The 15,695-nt window shown below is 43.6% G+C and overlaps 1 protein-coding gene across 5 annotated transcripts in view; it reads right to left on the bottom strand.

Annotated features, from left to right (window-relative positions):
• The window catches only part of AFF1 (ALF transcription elongation factor 1), a 227,663-nt gene extending 221,689 nt beyond the window's left edge, over window positions 1-5,974 (bottom strand). For 4 of the 5 annotated variants that reach the window (XM_047717917.1, XM_047717918.1, XM_047717921.1 and 1 more), the window contains exon 1: window positions 5,694-5,973. The gene's annotated coding sequence lies outside the window, so the exon portion shown is untranslated. Of the gene's footprint in view, window positions 1-5,693 lie in introns of all 5 variants that reach the window. The other variant, XM_047717922.1, reaches the window with a different exon arrangement.
• Window positions 5,975-15,695: the final 9,721 nt, after the last annotated feature.

Below are 15,695 nucleotides of genomic sequence, written 5' to 3'. Positions count from 1 at the left end.
ACATGCAAGATTCAATCCCAAGCTGTCTGGTTCAATAACCATGCTTTTAAATTTTTAAATTCTCTGCTCTATGGCAGTAGTTCTGGAAGTGTAGTTCCAGAACTAGCATCATCAATATCACTTGTGAACATGTTTCAAATGCAAATTCTTGGGCATTACCCCAGACCTACTGAATCAAAAATCTGGGGGGCTTAAGGGATGGTAGAGGAGACGTTATGTATTGACAAGTCTTCCAGAATATTCTGACAATGTAAGTTTGAAAACCATTGCTATACTGCATATATTCGCCGAATCTATAAAACTGAAGGAAATGGTATATCCTGATTCACATGGGGATATGACTGACCTTTCATAACATAAACAGCTATCAAACTCTAAGGGAGGTGGTTCCGAAGCCCTTGCATGTCATTTTTTTAGGAAGGTAAGAATCTCCATGTGGTGCAAATAAGCACCACATGTCTTTTTAACAGGCCTGCATAATATTTTCCTTTGGAGTCACAAATAGATGTCCAGAATGCTAAATGAAAATACCTGCTTTTTTATTCCCATAATGATCAGAAAGAATTACTTAGCCAAGGGAGAAACACTATTTATATTTTAGAGTCAAGCTGTAATTCTTAAAAAACAGGAAACCACGTATCAACAAAGCCAACTCAGTGTACCATAGTGGAAAGGGCACCAGGCTTTGAGTCACAGAGTCAAGTCACTTAACTTCTTCAACTCAATTTCCTGATTTTAAAATGGAAAATGAACTCCAACTTTAGAGCTGCAATTAAGCTTAAATGATACAGTACTTGAAAGCTGTTGGTAAATAACTTTTATGCTACGTGAATGTTAAGTCCACCTACATGAGTTCTCTTTCTCGATCGTGGTGTTATCACAGTTTCTCCAAAGTTTAGAGTACTGCCTGGCACACAGAAGATGCCCCACACATATGAGGTATTAGGAATGGATCTGAAGCAGTCTGTTAATGATGTAATTGACTTCTCTGGACTCCACTTGTCACAATAATTTCAGCCTTTTAATAGGAAAAAGTCACTTGAAGAAGAAATCCTTAGTCATGTTTAAAATGGGCCAGCTAATTTAAGAAAATCAGCTGATTTTCTTCCCCTGGAGAATACTACTGAAGGAGTTCTGTCCTAAGCATAAGACAGAAACGCCTATTAGCAACCCTGATGGACTTAGAACCTCAGGATTTCAAGTCTACAGTACTCTCTTGTGCATATATGAACAGTCAGGAATAAAGGATGTGTACCTACAAAGAACTACATATTTCACATTTACTTCTACACTGTGGTAAAATTTTAATAAATGGATTACAGGGTTTATGAAATCTATTTTAATAAAATCTGAAATTCAAGTCAGCAAATACTAAATAAACTACTACTGTATAAATAAAAACTACTACTGTATAAATAAAAAAGAGGGACAGCTAGAAAACTACAGCCAATTAAGTATCATTTGGAAAGAGAATATATAATTTAATGAGGAAAATATAATCTACAAAACTTTGTAGATTTATGTTAATGCAGTTCCTTAATTTGTACTCTCTCCAAATCCTTTCTCAATCTCCTGAAAAATTAGTTAATAATCTAGAGTTCTTGAAAAAGGGGAACTTGAAGCTTTTAGCTTCAACAGACATATCTAAGTTAGCAAATGAATTCAAGTTGAAGGTCAGCTTTCAGTACAGGGCTTTAATAGTAAGCATACTATCCCAACTATGTCTTATAATTATCCAAATATTTATAAATAAATTAGCTCTACCTTTTAAAAAGTGAAAGCATCAGTCCATCTTAAGATTTGTAATTTGAGGGGCGCCTGGGTGGCTCAGTGGGTTAAGCCGCTGCCTTCGGCTCAGGTCATGATCCCAGGTCCTGGGTTCGAGCCCCACATCGGGCTTTCTGCTCAGCAGGGAGCCTGCTTCCTCCTCTCTCTCTGCCTGCCTCTCTGCTTACTTGTGATTTCTCTCTGTCAAATAAATAAATAAAATCTTTAAAAAAAAAAAAAAGATTTGTAATTTGAGGGCGCCTGGGTGGCTCAGTGGGTTAAAGCCTCTGCCTTCGGCTCAGGTCGTGATCTCAGGGTCCTGGGATCGAGCCCCGCATCCAGCTCAGTGGGGAGCCTGCTTCCCTTCCTCTCTCTCTGCCTGCCTCTCTGCCTACTTGTGGTCTCTGTCTGTCTGTCAAATAAATAAATAGAATCTTTAAAAAAAAAAAAAAAGATTTGTAATTTGAACGACCAATTAACTTCATAAATGCTTATGTAAATTCATTTGATGAAAGCACAAATTACAGCTGAGCATAAAACTCCTTTCACTTGCTTCTTATTAGAAAAATTATTAAGAGACATCTGGGTGGTGCAGTCGGTTAAGGGACTGACTCTTGGCTTCAGCTCAGGTTGTGTTCTCAGGGTTGTGGGATCAAGCTCCAGACTGGCTCCTGGGCTTGTGCCGAGCAAGGAATCTGCTTAAAGAGTCTCTCTCCCTCTCTCTGTGCCCCCTCCAGCTTGTGCGCACTCTCTCTCTCTCTCTCTCAAATAAATAAATATTTTTTTAGAATTCCAAAGGAAAACAATATTAATTTTTAGAACTGCAAAGGAAAACAATACTAAAAAATTTCCGGAGCGCCTGCATGGCTCAGTGGGTTTAAGCCTCTGCCTTCGGCTCAGGTCATGATTTCAGGGTCCTAGGATCAAGCCCCACATCGGGCTCTCTGCTCAGCGGGGAGCCTGCTTCCCCCTTCTCTCTCTGCCTGTCTCTCTGCCTACTTGTGATCTCTGTCTGTCAAATAAATAAATAAATCTTTTAAAAAACAAACAAAAAAAAAAGTTTGTCCTTTCTAAACTTAATTTTTTTTTAACCCATCTTTTCAACTCAAGGCGATATTACTTCAACTGAACAATCACATGGCTACAGTGACTTGTGGACGTTTTCAGACATGCAACTCATATGTATTGTAATGGGACAATACTCTTCCAAAATTAATCCAAAATCTAATTAAGAACCTTAGTTAAGGGGCGCCTGGGTGGCTCAGTGGGTTAAGCCGCTGCCTTCGGCTCAGGTCATGATCTCAGTGTCCTGGGATGGAGGCCCGCATCGGGCTCTCTGCTCAGCAGGGAGCCTGCTTCCTCCTCTCTCTCTGCCTGCTTGTGATCTCTCTGTCAAATAAATAAATAAAATCTTTAAAAAAAAAAAAAAGAACCTTAGTTAATAAAACAGTAACTTTTAGCTCAACCCAACCCTTCCAAATTCAGTCAAGCCAGATAGGAAAGAGAAGAGACAGCCAGTTTTGATGTAGTCTAACTACTACCTCAAAGTACTAAGTTTTAACACCCCACAGTGAAACAGTGACTTCTGGTGGCAAAAAATGCAGGCATACTCCGCATTTTGCCAGAGAAAGCAATGTTTAAAATTACTGGGCTTTTCTGACCTTAAATTCTCAGTCCCTGGATGACCTCTGTATTCAAATTTGACATGCTGTGATTCTTCAAGATTGTATTTTTTACAGAGTTGAAGAGTTAATCAAATCACAAATGCCAAAGCCACTACAGAAATCTGATTGCTACAGAGAATGTATAAGACATGTTACGTCTTGGGACGCCTGGGTGGCTCAGTTGGTTGGACGACTGCCTTCGGCTCAGGTCATGATCCCGGAGTCCAGGGATCGAGTCCCGCATCGGGCTCCTAGCTCCATGGGGAGTCTGCTTCTCCCTCTGACCTTCTCCTCGCTCATGCTCTCTCTCACTGTCTCTCTCTCAAATAAATAAATAAAATCTTAAAAAAAAAAAAAAGACATGTTATGTCTTATAAAAGGATATCTACATATCCCTTCAACACACTGAGCCACCCAGGAGCCCCTAAGCTCATTTTTTCCAAAGCCTTGTGTCGTAGTCTTCAATGTCTTAAACATCCCAAGTCCTTTCGGTGGTTCCCTCTCTCCTAAATCAGCTAAATTCAAATTAATCTTTCTAGTTTTACACGATAAGTACTACGAGTTGCTCTTTTGCTTTCTCTCCTAGTTTCCCTTAATTCTCTTGGGTCATTACTCTTTAGTACTCTCCATGCCTTTTCTGCATCTTTACCTTCAAATACAATATTTTCTAACACTGGCAAGGGACAACACCTTTAAATTAAAACAGGAGAACCATCCAGAATTTTCAACTCTCCTGTGAATTTATTTCCAGAATATCCACTCAAGGAATCCTTTCCACTAAAGATGAAAGGCAAGCTAAGGAAATACATTAGACAGAGGAAGTAAACATTGAAACAGGGCCATGCCTAGGGATGCTCAAGTCTCTGAAGAGAACTAGATTCATAGTCCAAAGGTCTTTTTCTTTTACCGGCCTTCTATCTCCACCCGGAGCCTGACTGACGCACAGAGCTCCGGGAGAGGTATCCCACCTCTGCCTACTTTCTACGAAATCTGCCAGACCTTGCTCTGAAATAATCTTGCACAAGCAAAATCCCCACACTTTTCAGGGCGCTCCCCTGTCTGATGTTTCTGGGTCTCAATTTCTGAGCTTATTTCACTTTGCAACTGTCCCAGGAACTGGGTCTTCGCCTTAATTACGGTTTCTCATTTAAGGTTTTAAATGTCTGGTTCCTCGATTATAGGTCATTCCCGGCCCCCGGCCCTCAACGTGCACTGACAGTGTTAAAAAAGCCCGATCCCACAATTTAAAAAAACATAGCAAAACATGGTCTGCAAGCGCCCGCTCTCCCTCGTACCTCCCCTCCCCGCAAAAGAGACTGGCTCCCGGAAGAAACGCACACATCTCCACCTCCAAAGCCAAAGGTCTTCCTGGCACAATCTGCATAACAATACTGGGGTGTATGTGAGTGCAGAAACTCCTGTAAGTCCAACCTACTAAGAAAGTATCGAGACCTTCGAAGGTCCCTTGCAAATTCATTAATGTAACTACCATTACGTTAAGGTGGGTACGATTTACACAACTTTCCAATTCCTCTCCCTTTTAATTCGACGACCCTGGTGTTTGCAACGTCGGGGGCTCGAATGCAGCAGTCACGGGAGGATCAGACAACGGCGGGAAAAATTATCAAGAGAAATTAACTAGTTCCACGTTCTGCAGATGCCGTCCCCCTGAGCCCCAGGGGCAAATCACAGAAGGTGCCTTCAACTTTCCCCCTCGCTCTCTCCAGGCTGCGGACCACCGAACACGCGCCTTCCTCTCAATCACCATTAGATCGGACGGGATCCAGTAATTCTCCCAACCACACGCAAAGAGGAGGCTGACAATGACGGGAGGGAAGGGGAACTCGGGATGGATGAGAGAAAAGCCCCGCTTTTACTCCCCGAGAAACTTCTGGGACACTTCTATTACGCAACCCCGAGACTAGGTTCCAAAACAGAACATCCTTCCGCAAGACGCGGGGCGCACCGGGAGACGTCGGATTTGGGAGAGTAGGGAAGGAAAATGGGTCTCTTCCTGTGTTTCCCACCGCTCCACCCCCAGTTCTTCCAGACGCTACCTGCCCCGGATTTGCAAGGGTGATGCGAGCTCCGCGTCTCCTTCGCTCGTTCCCACCGGAAAAGTGGAAACGCCAGCTACTTGAGTCAGCGTGCTGGGAAGCAGGCAGCGAGGCGGGGAGAGCCTGGGCTTCCCAGAAGTCAGCGGCTGCGGCTTTCCCAGCGAGGCTGACCCCCAGCCCGGGGGCGCACAGGGGCTCCGCTTACCTTCCTGACCTTTGCTCCTCCAGTCTCAAGTCTTGCGCCCTCGCCACCTCCGCTCTCCCCTGACCTGTTGCGGTGGGGAAGGGGCGCGGGTGCGGAGAGCGAAGAGGAAAGCGTCCTCCCCCAAGTCAGAGGCGGCTCGCACCAGTCTCCGCTCGCGAGCCGCGGAGGCGAAAATGCAGCTGCGCCCGCGACGCGCGCAGGCGACGGCCGAGTGCGCAGGGGCCGCGCGCTAGTCCGCTTGCTGGCCCACTAGCTCCGAGCGCCCGCAGAGCCTGAACGCCCCGGAGGCAAGGCCACGCCCTCCTCGGGAAGCCCCGCCCCCCGGCCTGGCCCGCCCCCACCCTGCAGCCCCGCGCTAGGCGGATCAGCCTGGCCCACGCCCTCTAGCTGGCACCACCCAAATGGCTAGGAACGTCGCCACCCTCCTCGGGAAACCGGTGGGAGGATCCAGGGGGAGCGGCAGCGGAGGATGGAATACTGCGGTGACCGCACCGGCAGCGTGGGTGACCCTGCCCCGGGCTGATGTGGGGCGCAAGAACCCTTTCTCTTCCTCAGAGGGATTCAGCTCAGCGTCAAGTTCTGACTAAAAGTGGCAAGGAGACCTTCTGCAATTTCCTATACAATTGAAACAGATTCTGTGCCCTTTAAAGGAGATAACACATCTGGAGAGTGTTTTCCAGTTTATAGAGGGCTTTTCACACTCACAGGCCCAACTCATCTTCACAACAACCTTATAAAATAGATACATCATTATTGCCATTTCCCAAATAATGAAACCGAGGAGCTGAAAATTAAGTGTTGTGCCCAAGGTCCGCAAGCTACAAAGTGGCACGGGAAACAGATCTGATTCCAACCTCTGGGTTCTTGCATTTCACTGCCCAAACCCAGAAGATCCTCGTAGGGGTAGGGGTTTTGGCAAACAGAACCAAAGGAAGAAGGGAAAGCTAATGTCTAGTTGAAATGCTAGCTGTTCCTTCTATGAATATAAGGAAAGCATCGAGTTTGGTCTTTGCGCCATCTTTCCTCCCTCACGGAAAGAGATGCAGAAAGATGACACTGAACGGCTCAGATGGGTTTTTACAGTATCATAATGGTTTAAAGTGGGTGAAATTATTTGGATGAAGAAGATTACCTTTCTCAACAGTAATATGATGTAAATGTATAGTAATGAATGAAAATAACCCCCTCAGTGCCCTTTGTATTTCTTCTCACCCTTCTCTTCCCCTTCCTCCTCCTCCTTCTTGTCGCTATTGCTTTGCCCCTCATTACTCCTTCCTCATGTACATGAACGGTGTGGATTGAAAACCTAATCAATAGATATTTGCATTTCCAAATTAAACCTTTGATTACCTGGCTTAATTTCCCATGGACTGTGTTCCAAAATATAACTCTTCTTCCTCCTCCCTATGCTCCCATGATGATATTGATTTGGCTTACCTTAACCGCTTAAATAATGAAGGTGCCTTGGTGTGCCTCCGGACAAAAACTTTAGAGGTCATCTATGAGAAGGAGTCACCTCTGACAGGTGTTTGTATAGTTCTTAAAAGTTTCTAATAGAGATTGGTATTTATTCTAATCAGAACAAACATTTTAACCTTTTTGTTACAGAACTAATACATTTCATTGTAATATATATGTGCATAATATTTTATAATCTAAAGGTCTTTACTATTCCTATCTAAAATTTTTTCCTTTGTCATGTTCCTTTAATCATCCTATTCTACCTCCTAATACCTTCAAACTGGTCAGCTTAGTAAATAATGTTGAGAGTTTGATACTTTTATTTTCCTGCTTTTAAAGCTGAAGGATGTAATTTTGCAACAACTTTTTGTAGAAGATGATGTAGTTTTGCTTCAGAGAGTAGTCCATTCCATTTATATGAATATTCTTAAGGCAGTATGCTAGGTGATAGGCCATATCAATGACAAAGTTTCCAGTGCCTAGCAGAAACAAACAAGTAAATGAATAATTCCAACGCATAGTTCTAGTGATTGATTTCTGGAAAGATGGTAGCTTATTTAAAAACACTAAAGTAAGGGGCGCCTGGGTGGCCCAGTGGGTTAAAGCCTCTGCCTTCGGCTCAGGTCATGATCCCAGGGTCCAGCCCCGCATCCAGCCCCGCATCCAGCCCTGCATCCCTCTCTCTGCTCAGCAGGGGGCCTGCTTCCTCCTCTCTCTCTGCTTGCTTCTCTGCCTACTTGTGAACCCTGTCTGTTAAATAAATATATACACATATATATATTAATATTTTAAAGCACTAAAGTCAAAATTAATTTTTTTTTAAATTTTATTTACTTATTTGAAAGACACAGGGAGAGTGAGAGATGAGAGAGGAGAAGGTCCGAGGGAGAAACAGAATCCCTGCAGAGCTGGGAGCCAAATTCGGGACTCGATCCCAGTATTCCAGGATCACAACCTGAGCCAAAGGCAGTGGCCTAACCAACCGAGACACGCAGGTGCCCAAAATTAATTTTTTTAAGATTTTATTTATTCATTTGACAGAGAGCACAAGCAGGAGGAGCAGCAGGCAGAGGAAGAAGCAGGCCCCCTGCTGAGCAGGGAGCTTGATCCAGAACTCAATCCCAGGACCCTGGGATCAGGGACCTGAGCTGAAGGCAGAGGCTTAACAGACTAAGTCACCCAGGCATCCCCAAAATTAATTTTTTAAGATTTTATTTATTTATTTGACTGAGAGAGCACAAGCAGGTGGAGCAGGAGAGGGAGAATCAGGTTCCCCACTGAGCAGGGATCCCATTGTTTTGGGGCTCAATCCCAGGACTCTGGAGATCATGACCTGAGCCAAAGGCAGATGCCCAACTGACTGAGCCACTTAGGTACCCCTAAATTTTTTCATAATAAATAAAAAGCAGGATAGTTATTCTAGTGAGTTTTTTTTTCTTTCTTTCGAAAGTTGTCTTTCTGAGGCACCTGGCTGACTCAGTGAGAAGAGCATGTGACTCTTGACTTTGGGGTCCTGAGTTTGAGCCCCATGTTGGTGGAGCAATTACTACTGAGGGGCAGAGGGAGAGGGAGAGAGAAAATCTTAAGCAGCCTCCACGCCCAGCATGGACCCAGTGCGGAGCTGGAACTCACGATCCTGAGATCATGACCTGAGCTGAAATCAAGAGTCAGATGCTTAATTAACTGAGCTTCCCACACGCCCCCACTTTTCCCTTTTTAAAGAGTACTTTTAAAACTACCTCTTGGGGTGCCTGGATGGCTCAGTGGGTTAAAGCCTCTGCCTTCAGCTCAGGTCTTGATCCCAGGGTCTGGGGAGGGTCTGAGGATCAAGCCCTGCATCAGGCTCTCTGCTCAGCAGGGAGCCTGCTTCCTCCTCTCTCTCTGCTTGCCTCTCTGCCTACCTTTGATCTCTGTCTGTCAAATAAATAAATAAAATCTTAAAAAAAAAAAAAAACTACCTCTTAATGTAAGGACTCCTGGGATGCTTCTTGACAATTTTCAGCCATGTTTTTATTTAAAATTTAAAGACAAACAAGTGAACACCCTGGGACTCACAGAAATTCATAGGCTGTATTCTCAAAGCACCCGAATGGTACAAAGAGGCAGGAACATAATGTTAAAATGGAGACTGGTGGGAAATGTACCTGCACCATGAAATGGATGGCTGTTGCTTGGCCAGCCTAAAGCGCTCTTAAACTCTGCAGTCAGCAAGACCAGCAGTTTAAATTATGTTACTCCAGGGGCACCTGGGTGGCTCAGTTGGTTAAGCGGCTGTCTTCTCCTCAGGTCATAATCCCGGAGTCCAGAGGATCAAGTCCCACATCGGGCTCCCGGCTCTGCAGGAAGTCTGCTTATCTCTCTGACTCTTCCCTCTCATGGTCTCTCTCTCACTCACTCTCTCAAATATTTAAAAAAAAAGAAAAGAAAAATTACGTTACTCCAAAACTACTGTATGTATATTTCAAAGGGATAATTTCTTCAAAGTGTAAATAAACCTCAACCAAACTGAAAGCTGAGTATACACTTGTAAAAGAAAACAAGCAGGGGCCCCTGGGGGGCTCAATGGGTTAAGCCTCTGCCTTGGGCTCAGATCATATCTCAGAGTTCTGGGATTCAGCCCCGCATCTGGCTCTCTGCTCAGCAGGGAGCCTGCTTCTCCCTCTCTCTCTGCCTGCCTCTCTGCCTACTTGTGATCTCTCTCTCTCTCTCTCTCTCTCTGTCAAATAAATAAATAAAATATTTTAAAAAGAAAAGAAAAGAAAACAAGCAACACAGAGTTGGGAGGTGTACAGATGAGGAGAAAGCGACAGCGAGGAGGGAGGTGGAACATTTAGCCTAAACCAGGTAAGGGAAAGTGGTGGAAGAGCCAGTTCCCCAAAAAAAGAATACAAAGAGGGGGTAGTAGGACTTTGGGGCAAAGATTACAAGGGGCAGTGATAAGATAGAAGATAGGAAAGGTCAACAGGAAACTGCTGGTAAAGTAACCGCCATGCCAAGCTAGAGTTTTCCTTTCATCCTAAGTGCAGTAGGTAGGAGACTTAATCAGGCTGTATTTTATTTTATTTTATTTTATTTTATTTTAAAGATTTATTTATTTGACGGAGAGAGTACAAATAGGGGAGAGGCAGGCAGAGGGAAAGGGAGGAGCAGACTCCCCGCTGACAGGGGGCCTGATGTGGGGATTGATCCCAGAACTCTATGAACCCAATCTGAGCCCAAGACAGTTGCTTAACTGACTGAGCCACCCAGGCGTCTCTGGCTGCATTTTAGACAGACTACTGTGGCTATCTTGTGAAAATGAATAGGAGGGACACCTGGGTGGCTCAGTGGGTTAAATGTCTGCCTTCATCTCAGCAGGGAGCCTGCTTCTCCCTCTGCCTGCCCTCCCCCTGCTTGTGCTCACCTGCTCTCTCTCTGACAAATAAATACAATATTTAAAAAAAAAAAAAAAAGGAAAATGAATAGGACACTGGAAGGCTGCCGTCATAATCCCCAAGACCACGTAGTAAGAAATAGTGCTGAGAGCTCAGCATAGACTGTAGGCAGATACAGAAATTCCTAGCTTTACATCTCAACCAGGGAGGCAGATATGCAAATGTAAACCTGCTGTCTTCCGCTCTAAAAAGAACGAGGTGCAATATTACTGTAATTAAAATAACTTCTTTATTTCATCATGAATATTTAGCAGAAAATATGGTTCCGAGTAACCTGACATCACTTTTTCTAACCAGTACAGTAAAAGTTTCATATGGTGTGGGAGTTTTTACTCATTGCTAGTACATACTACTTCCCAATCCCAGTGGGGATTAGGAATGTTTTTTAGTTATGTGGTAATATTGTTAAACTGATTTCATATTTATAATAGCAATTTGAAAAATCCCAATTAATCTGGAGCAAAAGAACATGAGCACAACATCCATATTTTTCTCTAAAAAATTAATGTGGGATTTAACTGAATTTCCATAATTTATCAGACATTTCACACACAAAATTTTATTTAATTCTCTTGAAAACATGTGTCTATATATAGTTCATGTATAAAGAAGGAAAGAGCTCAGAGAGATCATCTCCATCATGATTATACAGAAAATAAACAGAGGAAGTACTTGAACCCAGCTCTTCTGTGGTTCCAGGTCATGTTCTTACCACTGTACACAGAATTAGATTAGTATAAATATCTCAACTATGTCTATTACAGTTAAATCCACATCAGCAGGCCTGAGAGAGTTAGCAATGGGTTTTTATTCTGACAGTGACATCTGGAGGGTTAAATAGGATGAAGATAAGAAAAATCTGAGTAATTATGGGAAAATCAAATAGCTGGGAAGTACAAAAAGGAAAGACATGATTCAGAGCTAGAGTACAAGAGCCAAGTTATGGTGCCCCCATGGGAGAAGGATTGGTGGTAAGAGTACTTACCAACTATGGCACAACTTCAAGAATTCAATACTCAATACTATGATTCACCTCAACCCATATCTCTCTTCTAAGTTCCAGACTTATTTATTTATTTATTTATTTATTTATTTGACAGAGAGAGAGACAGAGAGGAGTCACAAGCAGAGGCAGGGGCAGAGGGAGAAGCTGGCTACCCGCTGAGCAGGGAGCCCAATGCAGGGCTCCATCCCAGGACCCCGGGATCATGACCTGAGCTGAAGGCAGACACTAACCGACTGAGCCACCCAGGCACCCATGAAAGTTCCAGACTTTCATGCTCATTTGTTCACAGGAAATTTCCACATGGTTGTGCCATAGGCAAAACAAATCAGCATACGAAGTATGAAATACAAATCATTTAATTCTGTCCCCCTATTCTTTCCCAACTCACCCAACCCAATTCCTCCTACTTTGTTTTCAACTTTTTATAATTGTACCATTATAGACCCAAGATTCAGGTTCAAATGTTCATTACCTACCAAGTCATATTTTACTTTCTTTTTTTTTTTTTTTAAGATTTTATTTTTTTATTTGACAGAAAGAGAGTGGGAAGGGCAGAAGGAGAATCAGACTCCGGGCTAAGCAGGGAGCCCGAGGTGGGGCTCGATCCTAGGATGCTGGGATCATGAACTGAGCCAAAGGCAGACACTTAACCGATTGAGCCACACAGGTGTCCCCATATTTTACTTCCTATTTAAATATCTCCCTCCCCTAGACATTCCCTTCCCTTTCTTATTGTATTTCTTCATTCTTTCATTGAATAGCTACTAAGTGTCAAGTACTGACTCTGTTCCATTCTGGGATATAATGACAAATAAGAAACTTGACTTGTCTTTGCACAGTTCACATCTAGAAGGAGAGTATGGAAGGCAGAATTCTAAATGACCCCCAAGATTCCCCATCCTGCTGTGTATTTGCTATTTAACTTTTCTTTCCTTGAATGTCGGTGAGCCCAACCTAATCAGGTGAGCTCTTTTTTTTTAAAAAAAGAAGATCTAGCTGCCAAAGGAGGAGGAAGGCAGAGATATTTGACGCTATAGCAGAAGCTCTCCCATTGGCCTTGAAGGAGAAGATCACCATGTTATAGAGAGGGCCATGTGACAAGGACCGGAAAGTGTCTTTGGGAACTGAGAATAGTCTTTGGACACCAGCTGCAATAAAACAGGAACCTTAGTCATACAACTAATTCTGCCAAGGGAACTTGGAAATGGATCTTTCCTTGGTCAAGCCTGTGGAGGAGGATACAGCGGCCAAAACCTTGATTTCAGCCTGGTAGGATCCTGTGCACCGGGCCCAGGTAAAGTAGTGTGCCTTCTCAGTTACAGAAACTGTGAGGTCAAAAATGTGTATTGTTTTCAACTGTGAGGTTTGTGGTAATTTGTTAGGTAGCAGTAGAAAACTAAAACAAAGAGATAAATTCATTGTTCTACCAGTCTGCTTGGTGCTATGAGGTATGCGTAGAACGCTATTAGAGCATAGATAGGAGCATCTAACAAACACTGATGGACTCAGGGACAACATTCTGTCAGAGGCAGAGCCTAGGATAATAACGAAGAGAAAGAGGGAGTTGGGGGAAATATGAGTCATTAGCAAAGGGCATAATGCTACGTGGACAAAGGGAGATAAACACACACAAGTCCCAAAGTGATGGAGTTCATGGTGAATTTTAGAAACTAGAAATACTTCAGTATGCCCGAAATTAGGAGGAAATTGGTAAAAGATGACGATGGAGATGTAAGAAAGGGCAAGACAAAAACCCAGCCCATGACCCTTCACTGATTGTATAACATGTGCTGGCCCAGGGTGTAGACTCAGCTGTGGTGATGTATCCGTGTGTGTCCGAGTTGCTTATTTGCCTTACATCCAGTCCCAGCTCACCCAGTCTCCGCTGTGGATCACAAGGGATTGATTCTTGCAAATCACCTTTCCTAGGTTGCTGTGCTGGGAAACTGACTTCTGTCTAGGTTTGGCCAATGGATGTCACTGGAAGGAGACTGGAGGGCAGAGTGAGAGGAGACTCTGGAGTGTCTCTCCCCTCCCTCTGCTTTGGGCAGGGCTCCGAGCCAGGGGCTGCCCCTCCTCCCTAGCTCTAGCTCCCCCGTGTCCTGATCAGCAGCTCTGCCTCCTGGGGTCTGCTAACACTGTCTGGCCTTAGTGCCAGCCTTGGAAGTGACCATTGCTTCCTGCAGTTGCTTAATCCCCTGTTTGGTCTTTCAGTTCTTCGGTCCGAAAGACTGTCTTCTCTTATTAAATTCTATTAAATTACCTGGCAGGAGTGTTATTTTCCTAATTGGATCCTCACTGAATCAACATGTTTTAGAGACAAAGAGACTGAACTTCAGAGGTGCCTGGGTGGCTCGGTGGGTTAAAGCCTCTGCCTTCCGCTCAGGTCATGATTCCAGGGTCCTGGGATCGAGCCCCACATCGACTCTCCGCTCAGCAGGGAGCCTGCTTTCCCTCCCCCTCCCTGCCTGCCTCTGCCTACTTGTGATCTCTGTCTGTCAAATAAATAAGTAAAATCTTAAAAAAAAAAAAAAAAAGAGAGAGAGAGAGACTGAAATTCAGAAAGACTGAACAACTTGCTTAGTATCCCGCTAAGTTAGGCTACTGTGGGTCTGGGATAGAGACCAAGTACGGTGACTCTAGCAAGCTGCACTGTGTCTCTGAGTTTACATCACCATACTAAGTGAGCTCCTTTGTATTTCACTACTCCACACCCTCTGAACTGTTCTCCATCCCTCCTCAGTCCTTTCTCTCTTGTGTGTTCTCCACAATGCTGCCAGATGAATCGTCCTAAAGCATATCTCCGGTCATGTGACATATCTGGCACTGGCAAAGAGAACTAAGCACCATCTCTCCATTCTAGACTCCAGACTTTCCAAAAGAGGTGTTTTTTTTTTTTTTTTTTTTTGTTAAAGATTTTACTTATTTATTTGCCAGAGAGATTACAAGTAGGCAGAGAGGCAGGCAGGGGGGCGGGGTGGGAAGCAGGCTCTCTGCTGAGCAGAGAGCCCAATGCAGGGCTGGATCCCAGGACCCTGAGATCATGACCTGAGCCACAGGCAGAGGCTTAACCCACTGAACCACCCAGGAGCCCCTCCAAAAGAGTTCTTAATCAGTCTTTCCGGCTTCACTTTTGTTAAATATTTCACTCTACTAGAAATCTACCCTTTATACTTTTATATCTTTGCTTATATGTTTCTTTCCTTTCCTTTTCTTTCCTTTTTTTTTTAAACAAATTTATGTATTCTTTTAAGTAGACTCCATGCCCAGCAATTAGGGTCCAATGTGGAGCTTGAATTCACTACTCTGAGATTAAGACCTGAACCGAAATCAAGAGTTGGATGCTTAACCAACTGAGCCAACTAGGGACCCCTTTGCGTATACTGTTCCTGTTCCTTTTAGCAAGAATGTTCTCTTTTCATCTTTTGAAATAAATCTCTCTCAGTTCTACCTATTGATAGAATATTTGTCTTTCAAAACTTATTCATTCATTCGTTCATATTCATTCATTCATTCATAAAACAAAAGTGGGCAAGGTACATTCTAGGAGAAAGAAGAAAATTGTTCCTATCATGTAGAGTAGGGATTGGCAAACTTTTTTCTATAAAGGGCCAGATGGCAATTATTTTTTAAATTTTTATTTATTTATTTGACAGAGATCACAAGTAGGCAGAGAAGCAGGCAAAGAGAGAGGGGGAAGCAGGCTCCCCGCTGAGCAGAGAGCCCGATGTGGGGCTCGATCCCAGGACCCTGGGATCATGACCTGAGCCGAAGGTAGAGGCTTTAACCCACTAAGCCACCCACGTGCCCCCAGATGGGAAATATTTTAAATATTTAAACTTTGTGGGCCACATGGTCTCTGTTGGAACTACTCAACTCTTCCATTGTAGCAGAAAAACAGCCGTAGATCATACATAAATGAACATAAATATATCAATAAAACTTTATTTACAAAAATAGATGACAAGCTGGATTAGTCCATAGGCTGTAGTTTGTTGATCTCTCCTTTAGAAACTCATATCAAACAAATGGAAATGCTAGCAGGAAATGATAATGAACAAAACATAGCAAAGAGATGTGGAGAATAGTAGTAGTATCAGC

This window comes from Lutra lutra, chromosome 2 (genome assembly GCF_902655055.1).
Source record: "Lutra lutra chromosome 2, mLutLut1.2, whole genome shotgun sequence".
NCBI lineage: Eukaryota > Metazoa > Chordata > Mammalia > Carnivora > Mustelidae > Lutra > Lutra lutra.
Note: the sequence above shows the minus strand (reverse complement) of the source record. Positions and strands in the feature narration are given on the sequence as shown.